Raw genomic sequence first — 23,124 nt, 5'->3', positions numbered from 1 at the left:
GGCTCCAGTATTCTTCGGGTTCGGTGGCGGTGGAAATCATGTGGTTCCGGTTCATCTCCAGACGGACGTCTCCTATCATCGAGCCTGCCCACACGACACCTTTATCCATTGACGTATTTATTCTATAATCTGCTGTGTGTGGTTGTGGCATTCACAACAGTAAAGTGTTCAAATTTAACTCCCTCTATTGTCCGTTCATTTGCGCCCCCTGTTGTGGGTCCGTGTCACTACACTTTCCCAACACCGACCCCGTGTCAATCAGTGCTGGGGTTTGAAGGGTTAAATCCCCACAGAGGATCACAACTGGGATTCGTGCGGATTTTCGTGCAGTACCCGCGTGTGTGTTATGGCCCACCCTTAGCCCAGTTTCTAAGGGTGAGCGTTGGTGTTTGACCGCTTGGGGCATTGTTTCTGCAGATGCTTGTTAGAGCCGCAGAAAAAGCACTCTCCACGGGCCAGCCTCCTCTGTCTGTTTTCTAATTTTATTTTGGCCCTGCTCGTGTCCATAGCTTCGTCAGCAGGCGGAGCTGTTGTCACACGGAGCACTCGGGCTCTGGAGCGTGGGGAAGGCGGGGCTGCTTCGGAACGGGAAGGGAGAGGGGCGGCGCATGCCCGGCCACGTCCTTCGTCTCGCTCCCGTCGACGTTCTTCCAATCGGTTGTCTAACCGTATAACCAGATCTATAAGCCCATCTAAATCCCGCGGCTCATCCTTAGCCACCAGATGCTCCTTCAGGACTGACGACAGTCCGTTTACGAAGGCGGCGCGGAGTGCAGCAGTATTCCAGCCGGACCTCGCAGCCGCTATGCGGAAGTCGACCGCATACTCGGCTGCACTCCGACGCCCCTGTCTCATTGACAGCAGCGTCGTAGAAGCAGTCTCGCCTCTGTTTGGGTGATCAAAGACTGTTCTGAACTCCCTCACAAACCCAGTATAAGAGGTAAGGAGCCGTGAATTCTGCTCCCAGAGCTCCGTAGCCCAGGCGCGTGCCTCGCCTCAAAGCAAATTAATTACATAAGCCACCCTGCTGGCGTCCGACTCGTACATCACAGGACGCTGTGAAAAGACGAGCGAACACTGCATTAAAAAGTCCGCGCACGTCTCCACACAACCCCCGTACGGCTCTGGGGGACTTATGTATGCTTCAGGGGAAGGTGGGTGGGGTCGTTGAATGACCAGTGGAATGTCTATATTCGACACCGGGTCAGCAGGAGGAGGAGCTGCAGCAGCGCCCTGAGCACACGCTTCCACCTGCGCGGTGAGAGCCTCCATTCTACGATTGAGGATGACGTTCTGCTCGGTCATTAGATCCAACCGAGCAGTAAAGGCGGTGAGGATTTGCTGCAACTCACCAATCACGCCTCCTGCAGACGCCTGTGCACCCTGCTCTTCCATTGGCTGTTCAACTGGTGGTTGATGCCCCTCGGGATCCATGACGTTGGCCGAGATATCCTGTTGGGGAAGTGTAATGACATGGACCCACAACAGGGGGCGCAAATGAACGGTCAATAGATAGTCCAATAAATACAATTTATTGTGGCAAATGTGCACAACAGGTCGAATACTGCTTTTAGACAGTCAATTACAAAATACAACAGGTGACGTGTGGGCAGGCTCAAGGGTAGGAGACGCCTATCCAGAGAAGAGCCGGGGCCCACAAGGTTCCGCCGCCAACGAAGACCTGCAGTACACCGAAGCCACCAAGTCCCGAGTCCCCAGGTGGCCTCTATTTCAGCTGTCAGATCCAGTACTACTGGCAGGAACAAAAACAGGTTAATGGTGGGTGTGTGGACACCCAGTAAGCAGTCAGCAACTCACAGTGTTTATCCACTTGTAGGGAACACCTCCACCTCCAACTCTGGAACCAGTTAACGGCAGAGCCTGAACTACTACTTAACGTAAGTGGAATGAGGAGTGAAGATCGTCACTCCCCCACCGTCCACAAACCCAGCTCCAGCTGTAAGTAGAGTTCCAGGTACTCCTGCAAAAAGTTCAGAACAAACAAGGTATGTGCGTTCGGCACAGAAACAACGGCTGAGGGAATTACCTGAGTGGTAAACTGATATCTCGGCAGAGATGTGGTGTCTCCTCCAGGCTTTTATGGTGCAGTGATGATGATTACTGACAGCTGGTAGTCCTGGCTCCTGGGTGGTGACTGCGCCCTCTGGTGCCTGAAACCCGACTACAGGCAGGGCGCCCTCTGGCGTTGGCCAGCAGTACCTCCTCTTCGGGCGGCCCACATAACACCCATCCCTACATTTGACACACTTCTTCAGAACGTACGAGAGGAAGATATACTTCAATTTTTTACATTCCATATACAGTAGAATCCTGTGAAATAATGTCTTTGCTTGACTGCATGATAATTTTGAGCAAGTTTGAAATGTTGCATATGTGTTGGGTACATCCAAAAATGGCTGTGGAACGCAATTCACGCCAAATACACTGTATGCTGCATTTGTGTTCCATCTGTGAGACATGCCATAACCTAGATGGAGCAGGAACACAATGTATATATAGTGAATGGCATGCTTTACAATATTCATTTTTGTGAGATGTGTCCCTGCTCAAGGTAAGATGAGAAATAAGGACTCAAACAGATGTGAACAGACATGTGTTCACTATTTACTGCAGAAAATATCAAAAGGAATATATCATAACATGGGTGAGTAGTTATGTAACTCTACTGTTTTTTATTCTTAAATGATGAACAGCTAAACTTAGAGAGGAAGAATGACAGAATAAGTTATAATTGCAGGATTCTATATACCTATAAATTTTTGAGAACATACAAACAAAAGAACCATTCAGATTTGTAGACGTTGTCATATGAAACGCCATCTGTGGCAATGAAGAGTGAACAAAATCCATTTTACACAGAACAAAATATGGACAATAAAGAAATTAATGAACCTAATGCAGCCACTTTTTGTAATTTGCCATTGTGTGGCTGTGAGGATAAACCACTGACTGACAGCCCCGGCCAGGTTTGTGGGAAAGAACCCAAGTGTCTGAGTGATGCAAACTGAAGAAACACTCTCTCTCTCCAATTTATGAGTGGTCTGGAAGCTGCTGTATTTTATTTAACAGCCGAATGTCGTCTTTGCATCAATGGCCAAAAAGAAGGCTGGAGAGAATTGCTCACTTGTCAATGGCGTGTATGGGCGCTTTAAAAGGGTTTCCTGCATCAATTTTCTTGTATTTTGAGTTTTATCATAAGTATGAACAAAATTTATGAATGCTCCAGAGCTAAAGTAGGAGCCTGGATCTTAAGCCCTTTGCTGAAATATGACCTTATTGACGACATTTCTGTCCCAAAAACAATGAAATACTCAACTGAGGTCTGAAATAGACTGCAATAGGTGGTAAAAGTAGTGTTGTAGGACATTGTGAGCATGTTAAATATGTTCCAAAAAAATTTGCTATACCATAACATATTGTCAACCAAAACAGTGGAGTTGGATGCAATTTGCACACATAAGGGTAAAATGTAGCAACTGACATTGTATGTGATTGGAGTGAGATGGATTTTGTTCAGACTGCGGACTGGCATATTTGAAGAAACTGGAGCATCAGGCCTAAAATACATTTTACACCATTTTCGCATACCAGACTGGTACATCCTGTGCCTGACTTAAATTTTACAGATGTTTTTTTTTTTTTTTTAGTGCATCTTGAAATAAATCATTTCTGCTTGAATGTGGAATTAACTGCTCAGTTATTTTGATGCCTGGCTACCATTAGCTGCGGTTACATGGACCAGAAGTAATCTGATTGAACAATCAGATTGAACAATCAGATCAAAATCACACCATGTAAACAGCTCCATCTGATTAGATTCACATAATCCGATCGAAATTACAATCAGGTCAGAGGAGGTGGTGTAAGCCTGTTTCTAACCCGATCGGCTTCCATGTATATGGCACGTCGGATTGTCTGCCTATGAGGAGCCTTGTTGCGCATGTCTGTTACGTCACATCACCACATGATGCTTCCTGCTCTGTGTTTGCGAAATGGTGCTGGCAAAACAAAGCTGGACTTTACAAGCAACAACGCTCCTCCTCAATGTATTAAAATAATTTTAAATAAGTGGAAAAGCTTGACGGACGTAAGTTGGCAGCACAGACTTGTTGTGTCTGAAGTCAGCAGGTCAGTTCAGCAAATTAAAAACCGCTGGGAAGCAACGAGTGGTTTCTACAAGGAGAAGCTTAAAACCAGCAGAAGCTGCACGGCTCCAACTAGCTTCACTTATTATAAATAAATGGAGAAATAATCATAGGACAACCGCTCTCCAAGGAGGACACTGGAGTAGAAGTCGATTTTCCACCGGAGTAAAGTTCACCTGAGACACTGGAAAGCCTGGAGGTAAGTCCTGATAAAATCACGCTAACGCATCATTCCTCTTTTTTTACGAGACGTACTTTGAGCCAAATGTGTAGATTTAGTTCAAGTTAATGTTGGGGATTCATGTTAAGTTATCCCAGGAGTTTATTACCAGAGTAAAGTGCATGAACACAGTCTGTCATCGAGTTAACAAACGCTCTTTATCCTCGTTCTCTTTAGTACATCACGTTAATTACTGCTCTCATATGCAGATGATTTAAACAGCACGTCGGAGGAGATTGATGACAGCAGCTCTCCACAACCTGAAGAAGACACAGAGGAGGGTCCAGACAAAAAGTGAGTTTTTTAAAGAGTAATTTGCTGCAAAGTAAAACACAGTGAATTCTTGAAATTTCCTGTAGAGCTTGTTGAAAAAATATCGTTCAAAGTCACTGCATATTTATTTATTTATTTGGAGTGCTTTCTTTAGAAATGGTAATATTACAAAGTTCCAGCAGAGTATGACAGCTAATGTCCTTTAGACAGTTGAGACCAGCCCAGTCTCACGTTTTTTTTCCATGCTCCCGTGACGAAATGAGTCAAATTTTCATGACGAAGCTTTTTTTAACTTACTATTCCTAACCCTACTCCGACCCCCAACCCTGACCTTAACCATAACCTAATCTTATTCCTTCCCCCCACCCTAAACATAATCACCCCGACCCCCCCGCGCTTCACTTTTAATTTTGTGCAGCCATCACGGAATGAATGAGAATGAATTTGTGCTGCCGTGATGAAAATGAGGCGCTTTTCATCACAATATCACGAACCAATAGATTAATGTATATTTCGTGCTGCTGAAGCACGACTTGCCGTGAGACCAGGTTGTTGAGACATAAGCCAGACTGTTTTCTGTTTTGGAGCAAGCAGTGAGAGATTTCACTGGAACGGGGAGAAAATTGTCCTGACCGGAGAGCGATGAGTGGCCCAAAGCCTTCTGCAATGGCTATGAGTGGGGGAGCGAGGAAGGTGTACAGCTTTATGAGTGGACAGGTCTGTGAGTGATGAGTGAACAGCATTTGGAACACTCATCACTCTGGCAAAAGCATACATATCATACACATGTGTGATATGTAAGGCAGAGGTAGGGGGACATGCAGGTACAACATGCAATGATAGAGACGTACTATTCATTGAGTGGAAGCTTCCTTCTGATTCTCCTCTGCAACATAAATCTATTGTACTTGTATAGATCCCATAAAAAGCATGTCACACGCTTCAACAGAGGACACTTTTGAGAAGTTAACAGATACATTTTAGCTTTATGGAAAAGTATGGTAATATCCACAGGAGTACTTCATCAACTCTAGGGAATAGCATTGTGTGGGACTTGCACATAAGCACTTGTGTCATGGGACTCATTCCACGCTGGAGTGCAGTCAGTAGTATTTGCAGAAAATGTAAATTTTGCCTGCTATTTTAATCAGTTGCACCTGATTTCGTCATATTTGGAGTTGGGACACAAACTGGACAAAGTACCTGCAATGGAACACTGGCTGTAGTCCTGATCGACTAAAGCAGCAAACTGCTAGGCACTGCTTCATCATTCATGTTCTCAAGTGCTGCAGTCATGGGACCCATTGATTCCACAGAGATCACAGCATCATCTGCAAAGATATAGTCAATAAATGTTTCTTCACTGAGAAGACACCAAAGCTTCTGGTCTCCACAACAATACCCAACGCCTACTCTATGCAAGCACTGAACACACCAGGGCCAGAACACATCCCAGAGGAATGCCAGCATTCAAATGTAAAAAATCAGAGGATCTTTCTCTAATTTGAACAATACCAATTTTTCAGCATGTCCCAGAGAGCAGCCTGGTAAACTGAATCAAACACTGTGAAAATCAACATATGTAGGCTGAAAAGAAGCGCTGCTGATATCTGAGTTGCATTCACTGAGTACAGTGAGCTAGAATGTGGTCAGTCATTGGCTTCTTGGGTGTAAATCCAGATCAGCAAGTAACTGAGACTCAAGTCTTATTAAGAATAATCCTTGCAACCAATTTTCCTGGTCGAATGTAGTGTAATACCCTTGTAGTTGCATTCCAAGCAATCACCCTTTCCTTTCCAGAGTGGGACAGCCAATCCTGTCCTCCAGGGAGCAGGGAAGATACCTGTCTCCCAGAATGAAGCAAAGATGCTTTGCAATGCCACGAGGACCCCATCTTGTAAACTGTTTCCTTACATACTAAGCTTGGCATTCAGGGGACTGCACTTCTCTGCCTGGCCCAAATGACTGATGGATTTCTAAAGTCTGATTCAGCCAAAGCTATTAAGAGGTCTGCTTGAATGAAATGACTTTACTGTCAGAGTGCAACATTAGGCTCAGCAATTCCTGCCTACTATTGTCTCGGGCTACCATGACAAAGTTAATTTGCTGCCATACAAATGCACAAACACTGACACACAATACATAAAACACAATCATCTGTTCCATTCAATTTTCTGTTTTTGCAAATATTTTGCCTGCAAATGCTACAAAAAGGAGAAGGTTGTGCTTGTCTACTTGTATCTGAGAGCAGAAAAAGATGCATCTCTTATGACACTGCACTTTTTGAGAATGTCATCATGCAAATGACCTTGAGTGTGGATGCCTCCCTTAGCTTGCATGGTTGCAGTGAAGCAAATAAGAATTTGATCCACAATCTGTTTTCTTTTCCCACCTACAAAGAATAGAGGGGTCTGTCATTTTTACCGTAGGTACACTTCAAGTATGAGACAAAATCTAAAGAAAAAAAAAATCAGAAAATTAAATTGTATGAATTTTAATTTTTTATTTTATTTTATTTTTTTTTTGCATGAAATAAGTATTTGATACACTGAAAAAAAATGATACTTTGGATCAACTTAAAACAATTGATGTAATTTGTTACAGCTATTTTTTTTTAGTTTCTCACAATGTATATTTATGAATATTGTAAAGTGATTCCAGCAGATTTAAACTGGAAACCACAATTTTCCACTAGACCAATGTAAATAAGTACTTTGAATGACGTGCACTGTGTTTCACTTTTTTCAGTGTACAATAGAAAGACAGAACTTAATATTTGGTACAGAAACGTTTGTTTGCAATTACAGAGGTCAGACATTTCCTGTAGTTCTTGACCAGTTTGTAGTTCTTGATTCCAGTTTGTACACTGCAGCAGGGATTTTGTTCCACTCCTCCATACAGATCATCTCCAGATTTTTCAGGTTTCAAATTTCAGCTCCCTCCAAAGATTCTCCATTGGGTTTAGGTCTGGCGACTGGTTCGGCCACTTCAGGACCTTGAAATGCTTCTTATGGAGCCCCTCCTTTGTTGCCCTAGCTGTGTGTTTGGGGTCATTGTCATGCTGGAAGACCCAGCCACAACTCATCTTCAATGTTCTTACTGAGGGAAGGACGTTGTTTGCCAAAATCTCACAATACATGACTCCATCCATCCTCCCTTCAATACGGTGCAGTCGTCCTGTCCCCTTTGCAGAAAAGCACCCCCAAAAATGATGTTTGCACCCCCATGCTTCACGGTTGGGATGATGTTCTTCAGGTTGTTCTCATCCTCCAAACACGGTGAGTGGAGTTGATACCAAAAAGCTGTATTTTGGTCTCATCTGACCACATGACCTTCTCCTATGCCTCCTCTGGATCATCCAGATGGTCACTGGTGAACTTCAAATGGGCCTGGACATGTGCTGGCTTGAGCAGGGGGACCTTGCTGCCCTGCAGGATTTTAAATGATGATGGCGTAGTGTGTTACTAATGTAATCTTTGTGACTGTGGTCCCAGCTCTCATCAGGTCATTGACCAGGTCCTTCCATGTAGTTCTGGGATTTCTCAGAATCATCCTTACCCCTCAAGGTTCGATCTTGCATGGAGCCCCAGACTAAGGAAGATTGACAGTCATCTTGTATTTCTTCCATTTTCTAATAATTACGCCAACAGTTATTGTCTTCTCACCAAGCTGCTTGCCTGGTGCGAAAAAGAAATACAAAGACACTGACAACTGCAAAATTTACTTTTGATAGGAAAAAAAAACTGACTTCACTTGCCACTTAGTTTTACCCTTAATGTATCCAAAAACAAAACACTAGTTTATAAGGGGGGTGTCTTTCTGTATAAAAATATGGCATAACTGCTGTAAATATATATGTAGTTTTGCAGATATAGCTACTGATTTACCGTGCCCTGGTTTCCCCTACATGAGGTATTGTGTCTGCAGAGTCCTGACTGTAGATTAACAGTATAGGTTCATGCAACACAATGCAACCCCCCCACACCCACACACACACACACACCCACACACTGTTTTCCATTTATCATTCACTTACTGCATTTTACAGGGTACAAGCCTTGGCATTTCCAAATCCTTGGACTTGCTTACAAAATTTATCACTCCATTATTAAATAATCGTGCCCCACCAAGAAAAACCCTCTGGAGCCACCACTGCTGATGGTTCATTAATTAATGAATGTCTTTAACGGTTTATTTTTAAATCATGGTGGAAAGGATCTGATGTGAAATGAGTTCAGCAGTAAACCTTATCTTAAACTAGTTACATAGGACATTTTTATGTCATGTGCTTTCATCCATGATCACTGCTGGGAAACACTAATTAGGACATGCAGACCCTTGAGTCTGACAGCAAAATGTGAGCTTTTCAGTGCCATTTTCTCAAGATTCTTAAGCACGTCGACAAGATTACTGTGAATAATCTGTCTACTTTAAACAGCAGTAAACGAGAACTGCTGATTTCTTTATTTGTCTCTATGTCACAGCACAATCCTGTTTCTTCACCTGTTGCACTTCAATGACACTACACATTTTTTTTTCTTTCTTTTTTTTGCAGGTAACTACAAAATTGGTTGTTATCTCTGTGAATAAGGTTGTTTTCTTTCCTTTTGTCAGTCTTTCAGAAAATATATTAAAGGATTTGAATTAAATTTGGTGCTGAGGTAGGTTTTGGGTCAAATGACATTTGGTTCAGTTTTGCTGCAAATTTGGATCAGGGAATGAATCTGTCTTTTCATTTTTTTTTTAATTTGATCCTTGATCTAGATTTCTTTAATCCTCATCTTCCATTTGATCTTTGATGTTTGATCCTAAATCCTTTGATCTCATAATTGTTTCTGTAATCACACTCAGGAGCAAAGGTCTTTTGAGATATTTCCTGCTGATAAACAGCAATGATCAGGATTGCTGCTCAGTGATGAAGATCAAAGTTCAGGGTCAAAGAGGACTGAACTGGATCAAACCTGAATTATTAGGCTCAGTTATCACATTTGTAACTTCTCTGATATAAATTCTGGCTATCGTGTTTTGTACCTTCTGTTCTCTTGACCATTGGACTCAGTTCCCTTTGAGTTTTAAAGTGCATCATTTTGAAGAAGAAGGGGATCATGCAAATGCAAGCAATACTCCTCATCTGATCCTCACTCAGTCACCATTCATTTGACACAAAGTTATTCCACTGGTATCCCAGGATCCTCAGAAGGGACCTAGTACCAGAGATATCCAGTCGCCATCTTAAGCCATCACTTGACCCAGCTATCTTAGCTAATTATAGGCCAATCTCCAACCTTCCTTTTCTCTCAAAAATTCTTGAAAGGGTAGTTGTAAAACAGCTATCTGATCATCTGCAGAGGAATGGTCTATTTGAAGAGTTTCAGTCAAGTTTTAGAATTCATCATAGTACAGAAACTGCATTAGTGAAGGTTCCAAATGATCTTCTTATGGCCTCAGACCAGTGGTGTCAAAAGTACACACATTTGTTACTTAAGTAGAAGTATAGATACTGCAGTTTAAAAACACTCTGGTAAAAGTTGAAGTATCAACTTGACCTCTTTACTCAAGTAAAAGTGAAAAAGTATGTGCTCCAAAACCTACTTAAAGTATAAAAGTATAAAGTAACCTTTAAAAAAAAAAAAAAAAAGGGTAGATGCCACTATATGAATTGAAAGCTTAATTTAAAAACTGATTCGTTCTACATGTGGCCCAAGACCCAAAACCCAAAATTACCCCCCAACACCACCTGCACGAAAATGTTTCAATTCTAGAAGCTCTGAAATGCAATCTGGGACTATTCCAGACAATAAACTGCAGTGAGTGCAGCATCCATTTAGTGAAGGAAAAACAAAAACAAACAAACAAAAAAACCCCACAACAGTAACGAAGTATTTGTACTTCGTTACTTGACACCTCTGCCTCAGACAGTGGACTCATCTCTGTGCTTGTCCTGTTAGACCTCAGTGCTGCTTTTGATACTGTTGACCATAAAATTTTATTACAGAGATTAGCGCATGCCATAGGTATTAAAGGCACTGCGCTGCGGTGGTTTGAATCATATTTATCTAATAGATTACAATTTGTTCATGTAAATGGGGAATCTTCTTCACAGACTAAGGTTAATTATGGAGTTCCACAAGGTTCTGTGCTAGGACCAATTTTATTCACTTTATACATGCTTCCCTTAGGCAGTATTATTAGAAAGCATTGCTTAAATTTTCATTGTTATGCAGATGATACCCAGCTTTATCTATCTATGAAGCCAGAGGACACACACCAATTAGTTAAACTGCAGGAATGTCTTACAGACATAAAGACATGGATGACCTCTAATTTATGGCTTTTTAATTTAAATAAAACTGAAGTTATTGTACTTGGCCCCACAAATCTTAGAAACATGGTGTCTAACCAGATCCTTACTCTGGATGGCATTACCCTGACCTCTAGTAATACTGTGAGAACTCTTGGAGTCATTTTTAATCAGGATATGTCCTTCAATGCGCATATTAAGCAAATATGTAGGACTGCTTTTTTGCATTTGCGTAATATCTCTAAAATTATAAAGGTCTTGTCTCAGAGTGACGCTGAAAAACTAATTCATGCATTTATTTCCTCTAGGCTGGATTATTGTAATTCATTATTATCAGGTTGTCCTAAAAGTTCCCTGAAAAGCCTTCAGTTAATTCAAAATGCTGCAGCTAGAGTACTGACGGGGACTAGAAGGAGAGAGCATATTTCACCCATATTGGCCTCTCTTCATTGGCTTCCTGTTAATTCTAGAATAGAATTTAAAATTCTTCTTCTTACTTATAAGGTTTTGAATAATCAGGTCCCATCTTATCTTAGGGACCTCATAGTACCATATCACCCCAGTAGAGAGCTTCACTCTCAGACTGCAGGCTTACTTGTAGTTCCTAGGGTTTTTAAGAGTAGAATGGGAGGCAGAGCCTTCAGCTTTCAGGCTCCTCTCCTGTGGAACCAGCTCCCAATTCGGATCAGGGAGACAGACACCCTCTCTACTTTTAAGATTAGGCTTAAAACTTTCCTTTTTACTAAAGCTTATCGTTAGGGCTGGATCAGGTGACCCTGAACCATCCCTTAGTTATGCTGCTATAGACTTAGAGTGCTGGGGGGTTCCCATAATGCACTGAGTGTTTCTTTTTATTCACCTCTTTTTGCTCTGTATGCACCACGCTGCTTTTAATCATTGGTGATTGATCTCTGCTCTCTTCCACAGCATGTCTTTTTCCTGATTCTCTACCCTCAGCCCCAACCAGTCCCAGCAGAAGACTGCCCCTCCCTGAGCCTGGTTCTGCTGGAGGTTTCTTCCTGTTAAAAGGGAGTTTTTCCTTCCCACTGTGCTTGCTCACAGGGGGTCGTTTTGACCGTTGGGGTTTTTCTGTAATTATTGTATGGCTTTTGCCTTACAATATAAAGTGCCTTGGGGCAAGTCTTTGTTGTGATTTGGTGCTATATAAATAAAATTGATTTGATTTGATTTGATTTAAGTCACTGGTTAGCATCCCAGTCTCACAACTATACAAGTAAGACAGGAGGCACAGGCACCATGAAGAGTTAGATCTTTGTTTCCCTGTTGTAAGGAATTGCATTTTGTCTGCTTTTATTTCTTGGCTTTGTGTTTTTTCAGTTGCTTTCTGTTTTGTTTATTCTCTTGTTAGTTTTTCCTCTTTGGGTCTGTCTGTCACTTTTTCCTCTTGTCTGTCGCTGCTAGCTCTTGGTGGTGGGTCTCGCTGGCTACACCCTCATTCTGGTGTATTCCATGCACTTCTGCTCTCAGTCTGTACCTCATCATCTGGGTGTATTTAAGCTCCTCATTTTGCTTTACTCCATTGCCAGATTGATGCGCCTAGTGCCTTCTCTCCAGCTCTGTATCTTGTTCTGCCTGCTTCATATGTTTTTTGACCACCGCTTATATCCTTGACCACGCCTGTGCCTGATGTTCCTAGTTTTGTTCAGTGGTGGGCACAGAGGCAAAGGCACACCAAGAGCAGCCATAAGACCAGCTTTCTATCAATTTCAACACTCCGGTCAGGCGGAGGTCTTGAAAAATAAAGTCATACTAACTTATGGTTTTTTGAAAATACTGATAGAATAACTCCATTAATGTCAATTCTGTCATTTGTACAAAGTTAAAATATAACATATATCTTTTAATGTTGAATAAGGCACTAATTCTGAGGTTTTGTAACAAACACAGACCGCAAAGCATTCTGGGTAAAAGTGTCAAACAGTGATTGGTTCAGTAATCCATTATGTAAACCAAAACGTTAATGTGACGTGTGTCATGTGTTGGTTTAAAGATAAATGTGCTTTTGTAAAATATTCCATTTTTATTTGTAAAAACAGGCATTTTTATGGAGCCCTGGAAGTGTCATCGCAATTGCATGTTTTAAAACTTTTATGACGTTGTAAAACGTGCACTCAATATTAGTACATAAGTAAGTAAATTTATTTATATAGTGCCTTTCACAGACATAAGGCCATGTACACACGTTGTCAGGTATTTGTAAAACCGAATATCTTACCCTTTCAGTTTGGGGAAAAAACTTCATCCACACTACGTTGTTTAAAAAAAAATCCATCCACATCGAACCGTATAAATGTGTTGTAATTAGTCTGCCAAACCTTTGGGTAGCGGTACTGATTAAAATTCTATCCAATCAGGAGCCTTATTCTCTTGTCGTCACTTCCACAAAAACTAAAAACATGGCGCCAACATCATTTGTGTGTACCGATAAGGAGTCGGAATTACTTCTAACCGTAGTTTTAGAATACAAAGTTAACATATATGCACACAAAAAGCACCTGGACAATGGACAATACCAACACTTTGAGAGCAGCCATGTATCCACACGTTTAATAGTGCCATGAACACTCCTGGCCAGTAGATGGCAGTAGCGGCCTTGAAAAAATGTCAAACAAAATTCCAGATAATCCGTGTCTGCAAATACACTAATGTCTATAAACCCAGAGAATATATTCACAAGAGTTTTAGGCACTAGAGTTTAATGCTGTTATCTGTGGACCCTGAACAGAGTGTCTGAAATGCATTTGTCCTGTTGTGAACGTCTGAGATTACCTTATGCTACCCATAATGCATTGCTGCCTGGCACAGCATGTGCTCACAAAACCTTAAAAATTAGCACATTACTTTAAAACGAAAACATATATCTGATATTTTCACTTTATAAACTTCAGACATGACAATAATTTTAAATAACTTGTCTAAAATGAGTGGTTAAAATTTGAACCATAAGTTAAACATGTATGCCTCTGGATGACTTAGTTTAGTACGTTATCGCTCTAAAAGTTATCGGTCGGTCGGTAATTCATTGGAAGATAATTAGTCCGATGATGGTTTTTAAATTTATCTAAAAAGATAATCCGATAATGAAAACATTATCTTCGATAATTATCTGTTATCGGATTATCGGAAGTGTGCCCACCACTGTAAATGTTTTGTTATTCATGTTGGAATGCCTTACCATGTACCGGACCCTGTTTACTGTTTCAGTAAACTGCTTTTACATACAGAGCCAGTTGTTGTCCTGCATTTGTGTCCTACCTAAACCATCACCCAGACCTAGATCAATCTTGCCAACTATGGATGCAGCGGACTTGACATCTTTCCAGCTTGCAGTATGCCACCATAGTGGGCAGCTTGCCAAGCAACAGGACCGGCTCACTGGTCTCAGCACCGGCTTTAGTGAGCTAGCACAATGTCAAGATGCTTTTGTGTCCTCAGTGAGCACTCTTTTGGAACAACTCGACTCTCAAGCCAGCCTGACCAAGCTATAGGTAGCCCCAGTCTCTCTCCGCCTAGAACACCGACCGCCCATACCTGACGTCACCATTTGCACACAGCTGTCCCAACCGGAGCATTTCTCTGGAGAGACTGGAGATGTTCTACCATTTATCACATAGTGTGAGCTACACTTCGAACTAATGTCATCTATGTTTCCGTCTGAAAGGACAAAGATAGCATATATGATTGCGCACTTGTGTGGCCGGGCTGCTGCGTGGGCCACAGGGGAGTGGAGCCACCAGTTGCCATCTTGCTCCTTCCTCCAAGCATTCACTACAGCTCTCCAGCAGGTGTTCCAGCACACCTCTCCGGGACGCGAGGCGGCGCGCTCCTTTCTGAGGTTGAAGCAGGGCACTCGCCGGGTGGCAGATTACGCCGTGGACTTCTGCATTCTTGTCACCAAGAGCGAGTGGAATTCAGCCGCCCTCCATGACTTCTTCTTCCAAGGGCTGGCTGCCGACGTCCAGGACAAGCTGATCACTGCTGAACCTCCTGAAGATTTGGACGAGATGATCGCCCTGGCGATCCGGATCGACCGGCGTCTTTTGGAACGTCCACGCCAGGAGACACGCTACCTGCCATGACGCGCCTCCACTTCCAACCAGAGCGGAGCTTCATCTCACCGCACCAAGGTTGTCTCCACCCACCATAGATTACAAGAACCCCTCGCGGCTGGGCCGCTCACATCTGTCACAAGAGGAATAACGCCGCAGACGGGACGACGGACTTTGTTTTAATTGTGGACAATCAGGTCACTTGATCTCCTGTCACCCGGTCAGGGGTGCCTCGGCACGGCGTCAGTCCTCAGTATGGGTGGGTCACAGCTCAGTTTCTTCCTCAGCTTCTCAGAATTTTCTTGCTGCTAAACTGGAATCTGATCAGTCCACTAAGTTGGTTGTGCTTTTGTGGATTCTGCTCCTGTTGCTAATTTTATATTACCATCTCTCACCAGGTCCCTGCACCTTAAATTGTTTCGCCTCCTGCGCCCCCTGGTGGTTAGGGCAGTGGATGGCCAATAATTGGAACAGATTTCTCACCGAACTCAGTCCGTACTTTTGACTATCAATGAGAACCATGTGGAAACAATTAGTTTCTTTGTTTTTGACAAGATGACTCACCCTGTTATCCTGGGGCACCCCTGGCTGCAACAGCACAGCCCAAATATCAACTGGGTCAATGGGACAATAAGTGAGTGGGGATGATCTTGCTCTAGGAAGTGTTTGATTAGGTCCAATTCTCTGCCGCTTGTTGTTCCTTCTGATCTTGTGGGAGTACCACCCTGTTATCATGATTTATTACCTGTGTTTAGCAAGGCTAAAGCTAAGTCGCATCCACCTCATCGTGTTTATGACTGTGCCATTGATCTCTTGCCTGGGGCAAGTCCATCTCAGGGAAAACTGTATTCTCTATCAGGCCCTGAACGCACTCCTATGTAGGAATATATTCAGGAGTCTCTTGACGCCGGGTTGATTCGGCCCTCTTCATCACCTGCAGGAGCAGGGTTTTTCTTTGTTGAAAAGAAAGATAAAATGCTTCATCCTTGCATAGATTATCGCGGGTTAAAAGAGATTACTGTGAAAAATCCCTACCCGTTACCTTTGATTTCATCTGCATTTGAGTCACTAGAGGGCGCCAAAGTGTTTACTAAATTGGATCTCCGGAATGCATATCACTTAGAATTAAGCAAGGAGATGAGCGGAAGATGGCATTTAATACACCTACTGGGCATTACAAGTACCTGGTGATGCTATTTGGCCTTACTAATGCACCGGCCGTTTTCCAGAATCTTGTGAACAATGTATTACGTGAATATTTGAACAAATTTGTCTTCGTCTACTTAGATGACATTCTGATTTTCTTGTCTGATCTCGAAACCCACATTCAGCATGTAAGGTCTGTTTTACACACCCTGCTGATGAATGATTTGTATGTAAAAGCCGAGAAATTTGAATTCCATAGAGCCTCTGTGTCTTTTCTGGGGTTCGTTATTACAGAGGAGAGGATCCAGATGGACCCGGACAAGCTTGTGGCAGTACGTGAGTGGGCGGTACCCAGCAGTTGAAAGGAGGTGCAGAGGTTTCTGGGGTTTGCTAATTTCTATTGTAAATTCATCCATATTTTCAGCTCGGGAGCCATGCCACTTTACTATGTGACCTCGTCACTTCGAGCGTTCAAGTGGACACTGGAGTGTGATGAGGCATTCAGGGTCCTAAAACAATGCTTTACGGCAGCCCTGGTGCGGCTCCTTCCTGACCCTGCTCGGCAGTTTGTGGTCAAGGTCGATGCTTCTGATGATGGGGCGGGAGCTATTCTGTCTCAGATGTGTCCCACTGACAGAAGGCTACATCCGTGTGCCTTTCTGTCCCATAAGTTAACTGCAGCAGAACGCAATTACATCATTGGTGACTGGGAACTGCTGGCGGTTAAGGTGGCCTTGGAGGAGTGGCAGCATTGGCTCGAGGGGGCACAGATGCCTTTTCTAGTCTACACCGATCATAAGAATCTGGCTTATTTACGCACAGCTAAGCACCTCAATGCCTGCCAGGCACGCTGAGCGATATTTTTCAGTCGCTTTGACTTTGTCATCACCTATCGACCCAGTTCCAAGAATGGTAAACCTGATGCATTGTCTAGACAGTATGATGGCCCTAATACCCCAGTAGAGTCAGGTAATATCCTTCCTCCATCTTGTTTTATCTCCGCCATCACGTGGGAGATTGAGTCTCGGGTTAGGTTCGCACTTGCGAATGAATCAATTCCCGCTGAATGTCCTTCAGGGAAATTGTTTGTTCCGGGATCTCTCAGGGTTAGAGGTCATTGATTGGGGGCATATGACGGTAGGCTGAAAAGTTCTAAGGCTCCCCATGAAGGAGTAATACATTAACTGCATTATAGTTAGTAGTCAATTTTCCTGTCATCCGGGAATCAATAAAATCATGTTTGTTGTGCAGCAATGGTTTTGGTGGCCTCGTATGGGGACCGATATTGCAGAGTTTGTAAATGCCTGTCAGGTTTGTGCCATGCACAAGTCTACCACACGACCTCATGCTGGTATGTTGTTGCCTCTGTCAATTGCCAAACAGCGTTGGACTCATATTTCCATGGACTTCGTCACTGGCCTTCCACAGTCTAATGGGCACACGGTGATTCTGACACTTGTAGATTGTTTATCGAAGATGTGTCATTTTGTGCCTTTGTCTAAGTTGCCATCTGCTAAGGAACTCGCTGAAATCATGCTTACTCATGTGTTCCATCTTCATGATTTCCCACACGACATTGTTTCAGACCGGGGTCCTCAGTTTGTGTCGGGTTTCTGGAGGGAATTCTGCCATTTCCTTGGGGCCACTTCCAGTCTCACATCAGGGTACCATCCTCAAGCTAATGGTCAGACTGAATGTTTTAATCAAGAACTTGAAAAGTGTCTTAGAATTTTATGTTTTCAACATCCATCCACTTGGGCATCTCAGTTGTCATGGATCAAGTTAGCACATAATAGTCTGCCTTCTGCTTCATCTGGGTATTCACCATTTCATGTGGTTTTTGGCCATCAACCATCTCTGTTTTCACCCGTTAGTCTGCATCCCCCGGTTCCTTCGGCCCTCAGTCTGGTCATTAGGTGCCAACGAACCTGGGAGAGGGCTCATTGAGCCCTCAATCATTCTTCTGTTTTGTATAAAGCTGCGTCTGACCGCAAGCGGTCAGTCGCTCCTGTCTATTCTGCAGGCCAAAAGGTTTGGTTGTCTACGCGTCACTTATCTCTCCGTGGGGTACCCCGGAAGTTAGTTCCCAGGTTCGTTGGTCCCTTTCCCATTTCAAAGGTTATCAATCCCGTTTCCGTTCATCTCTGGTTGCCCCCGTCCATATGCATTCATCCAACTTTTCATGTTTGCAATATCAAACCTTTCCGGTCTAGTTCTTTGCCTTCTCTCCAGCTCTGTATCTTGTTACCTTGTTCTGCCTGCTTCATGTGTTTTTTGACCACCTGCTTGTATCCTCGACCACGCCTGTGCCCGATGTTCCTAGTTTTGTTATTCCTGTTGGACTGCCTTACCGTGTACCGGACCCCTTTTACTGTTCCATCCATCCATCCATCCATCCATCCATCCATCCATCCATCCATCCATCCATCCATCCATCCATCCATCCATCCATCCATCCATCCATCCATCCATCCATCCATCCATCCATCCATTTTCTTACGCTTTATCCGGAGTTGGATCACGAGGGCAGCAGCTCAAGCAAAGCTTTTCTGTTTCAGTAAACTGCTTTTACATACAGAGCCAGTTGTCTGAGTCCTGCATTTGCATCCTGTCTGAACCATCACCCAGACCTGATACCTGTGAAGGTATCAGCATTGCCAGACACCTCTGTCCAGTGACCTCATGACTCCATGAGGCTTCACTGCACACAGATACACTTCAGATGACCAAATCCAGGAAATCATTCAAAATTTGACCAAACAGATCCTCGAACTGACCTTTTTTACATGCTGTCTTCCTTGAACACAATTTTAATAATACCTGGAATACAGCAAAACACAGTCACATTATGTAGCTAATGGTTTTTAATAAAAAATTATATTTCCCACCTTCCATGGCAGCACCGGTGGGGTGCAGCTAAAGTACCTTTTTTTGTCTGGAACCTTATCTGGCCATGGAGCACAGAGCTCTTTGCTACTGTCTTTACGGGTATAGTGATGGAAACAAGACCTGCCATGTCAAATAAACCTCCTTCCATTTTTCCCAGCAACCCAGCAGGTGTCAAGATTGCTGTAAGTGTTGAAGAAAACGTTCCTGTATCCGTCAGACTGCTGTTGGCGGCATGTCTGCAACTTTGATGCGAAATAGCTTAAATTGGGAGAAATACATTGATGGACAAAACACAACAACCAAATACAAATTGGGGATATGGATACCAGAGATCCTGACATGTAGATCTAATAAAGAAACATGTGGAAAATTCTTCTAATAATATTACCAGAGATATATAATCTCTACATTACAACTTTTGACAAATTCTTGGCACTCTCAGCTATATGCTGGTATCTATATGTGTGATGAGCTAAACTGATTTGTAACTCAAGCTAGACAGGGCTCTCAGAGAGCAATATTCTCTGCTAAAGCTGCACATTTGATTTTTGCATTGCTCTAATCAGAATCATTGTATTAGTTTGTACTTTTTCAGTATTTTGATCAACACACAAATTATTTTCAACCAGATCACAATTATGATTTCAAAGGGCCATTATGCTTGATCATATTAATTATTACATTAAGTTTTGTGGAGATCAGCTGAGAATTTTGTTAGTTTGCTTTTGTTAGATGGTGTTACAGTGAACTGTTCATGCTAGCTGATTGATTTTTCTTTATTCCCCGTAAGAGGTGAAGCTGCCAATGATGACATGGACCCTCAGTGATTCCTGGGATTTTTCTCCACCGCTCGCTGTTGCCGCTAGATCCTTCTGTCTGTCCATCAGCCATCCATGTGCTCCTCTATGATCCTTCAAGGGCTGGGACATGTGAGATGTATGTGGATGCTGTGGAGGTCCAGAGTGTGCTGCTGGCTCATGGAGGTGTTGTGTGGACGGGGTCTGGGGAGTTATCTTTCTGTGACTGATCTGGTGTTGATTGCTGACTCACCAATTGTGGTCCATTTGCTGAGACTCTCTTTGCCACTTGGATGTCTTATGAGCCCTTCGATCGTTGTGACCACTGGACTCTATCGACGCCTATAGTTGCTTAGCTGTCTCTGTATGTTTGACAATTCTTTGTTGTGCTTTGTTACCCTGCACGTTAGTGAAGATGGGTATTTTAATTAGTTGTGTGTGTGTGTGTCTCCGTTGCAAGCAGAGGTCACCTGCACATTGTCTGAGAATAAAGACTATTTTGCTCATCTTACTATTTTGTTCTCTGCTGTGGGGTCCCCATTTACGCTAACCTGGGGGTACCTTTTAGAGTACTGGACAGAAACAATTATGTGCACTCCTGCATGCACAATCAATAGTTTTGTAAATGCTAATATATGTTGCATATTGAAATCAAAGGTGAAACTGGTGTTTTAGAGACATGGAAAACTGTGGGGGAAGAAAAGACTAGCTTTGGAACACTGAAAATCATGATCAGTGTACACAGAGAGGGTAACATGCAGCAATGAAAACCTGCAGACAGGTTGTAGAAATTGTGCAGTGGTCATCAGGGCTGTTTTTGCTGCTGCAAAACTGCCACCAGGAGGACAATCCTGTTAAGCTGAATTCTCAGCAGCAGTATTGTTTCCAGGTGGTAAAAGATGAAATGAGTCATAACTGAATTTGCCAACTGTGTCTGCACTTGAAAACAAATTTGCAACAGCACAACAAACACCAAATAATTGTTTAAGCCAACTAGGACAAACAGAATATGTAATGCAAATGATGATGAAATCAACGATCACGTCTCGTGAGAGCTTAAAAAAGCCTTCCAAGAAGCCAATAACGTAACAACCCCGGCCTCCACAGCAGTTTTCCAGGAGGGGAGGAGGACACACGCTGGCAGATTGGACTATCTGCCATTGGACTGTCAACTATTTATACCCAGGACAATAATTTACACCAGGTCTGTGGAGAAAGACACAGAGTGAAACAGCTCAGGGTGATGTTCTCATGGTGAATAAAAAAAGCTGCTGTGATGACCTTCTCTTGTTTTTCTCTGTGCAATAATGAGAATACTCCTCTGCAGCCTCCTTAGCCACAAGAAAATCTTCTCAGCAAAGAATGTGTTTAAACATTTCCTGGGTTCCACAATATCTACAAAGCAAACCTACAGAAAGCTCTCAAGGCTGAAGATTTAATATCTGTGCAGAGAAACACCCAGTGCTGGGGGGCAGGTCACGCCCCTCTGTATTTCTAAATAATGTGTAAATATACGCACACATGCAGGACTTTTAAGATGTTCAAAAATTCCTTTGACATATGCATTTTGATCATTCATTTCATTTCCTTTGAGCCCTTAACTTTATCATACATTGGGAAGTTTTCTGGAAGTGGGAAGGCTTTGTTGAAGTTTTACTATGAGGGTGCTATAGCGCTTTTCATGCATGTCACAAATATATATCACACAAAATTGATGGAACCATGTGGGAGATGAAATTCATAGGCAAAAATGATATTCAGATACAGGATGTGACCTTCCTGGATGCATGTGTATGAAAGTAGAAACGGCTTCATTCATATTATATGATATATTATGATTGACAGACGTTAAGATGACAACTGTTAACTGCAGCTGATCTTAAATAAACCTGACTGTGTGCGGGTGAAATTTGTGTGGACAACTGCATAAATGTTTTTTTTTTTGTTGTTTGTTGTTTGTTTGTTCACATCACTCTTGAAGTACAGATGAGCTGCATCAGTGGTGGATCTAGAGAGGGTATTGAGGGGGTTGCAGCCCCCCTCCCCCGAGACACTGGCCAAAGATGTGATAAAATTTGGGAAAGGTCTTGAATAAAAAAAAGTCTCATTGATGAATGCTGGCTCCATGCATAATTAGAAGGTTTCCAGTTTTATTTTTAAATTGTGTATTAAACATATTGACGAGAGAGTCCATTTTTTACATCCCAGATTGCCTTAGAATGCGGGAAAACAGCCATACATTTTAAAAAATTTTCAGGGAGACATGTTCTCAGACCCCTGAGTAAGGGCATGCATTCAGTACACCCAACCAAGTCACAACTGTCCAGCACCCCCTTCACCTGAAGTAGAGCCGCCCTATTTATGAATGTGATATGACCATTGTTCACCCTTATCTGTTGTGGCATGTTCTCTGTCCTTATCTGTGGTCTGTCCTTTGTCTGTGTCCTTGTGTTAATTGTCATTATATTCTGTCTGTGTCCTTTTGTTGGTATACTCTGTGTTCGGTCCCCTGTCTGCATCTGTCTTCCCGGTTTGTCATCCTGGTGATCTGTCCTTTGTGTCTCTTGTTTTGGACTCTCTCACACCTTTGTGTTTCCATGTTAGTTTTCTGTTTTGTCTTTCTTGGTTACTGTGTGGTTCACTTGTTAGTGTGGTTATTGTTTTCATAATGTTGTTGATTCTTCACACCCTCGGGTTTCTGTTGAGTTTGAGTCACCTTTTGTATGTTAAGTTCAGTACATGTGTTTCCACCCATCTCCCCCAATTTCACACACCTGCCACTCATTTGATCATTTGTGTTTTTAAGTCTGCACCTTCTCCTTGTTTGTGTGCTGGTTTCTTCTTGTTGGTTCCTCTCGTGATTTCACTTCACAGTATTCTGAATTATCTTTGCTCTTGTACCCTGAGTTTTTGGATAATCCTTGTCCCTTCTGTGTGTTGCCATGTCCTAGTTATTAGTTTATGTTATGACCTTGAGATCTCCATTTTTGTTACCTCTGTTGTTGTCGTGTGTTTGTTTTGGCTCTCATTCACCCCTGTTGTTCCCTCTTTGCTTGTTGGACTGTTTACTGTTCTTTTTGGACATTAAATGGACTGCATTTATATAGCGCTTTTCCATCTGCATCAGACGCTCAAAGCGCTTTACAGTTATGCCTCACATTCACCCCGATGTCAGGGTGCTGCCATACAAGGCGCTCACTACACACCGGGATATAATAGGGGATTAAAGGCCTTGCCCAAGGGCCCTTAGTGATTTTCCAGT

At 42.8% G+C, this 23,124-nt stretch overlaps 1 long non-coding RNA gene across 1 annotated transcript; it reads left to right on the top strand.

Annotated features, from left to right (window-relative positions):
* Positions 1–4,017: 4,017 nt before the first annotated feature.
* LOC117520831 lies at positions 4,018–20,368 on the top strand. Its single transcript, XR_004563775.1, has 3 exons — positions 4,018–4,365; positions 4,596–4,680; positions 19,856–20,368. It is a non-coding gene; the product is annotated as an uncharacterized LOC117520831 (long non-coding RNA).
* Positions 20,369–23,124: the final 2,756 nt, after the last annotated feature.

Source organism: Thalassophryne amazonica, chromosome 11, assembly GCF_902500255.1.
Source record: "Thalassophryne amazonica chromosome 11, fThaAma1.1, whole genome shotgun sequence".
Taxonomy (NCBI): Eukaryota; Metazoa; Chordata; class Actinopteri; order Batrachoidiformes; family Batrachoididae; genus Thalassophryne; species Thalassophryne amazonica.
Note: the sequence above shows the minus strand (reverse complement) of the source record. Positions and strands in the feature narration are given on the sequence as shown.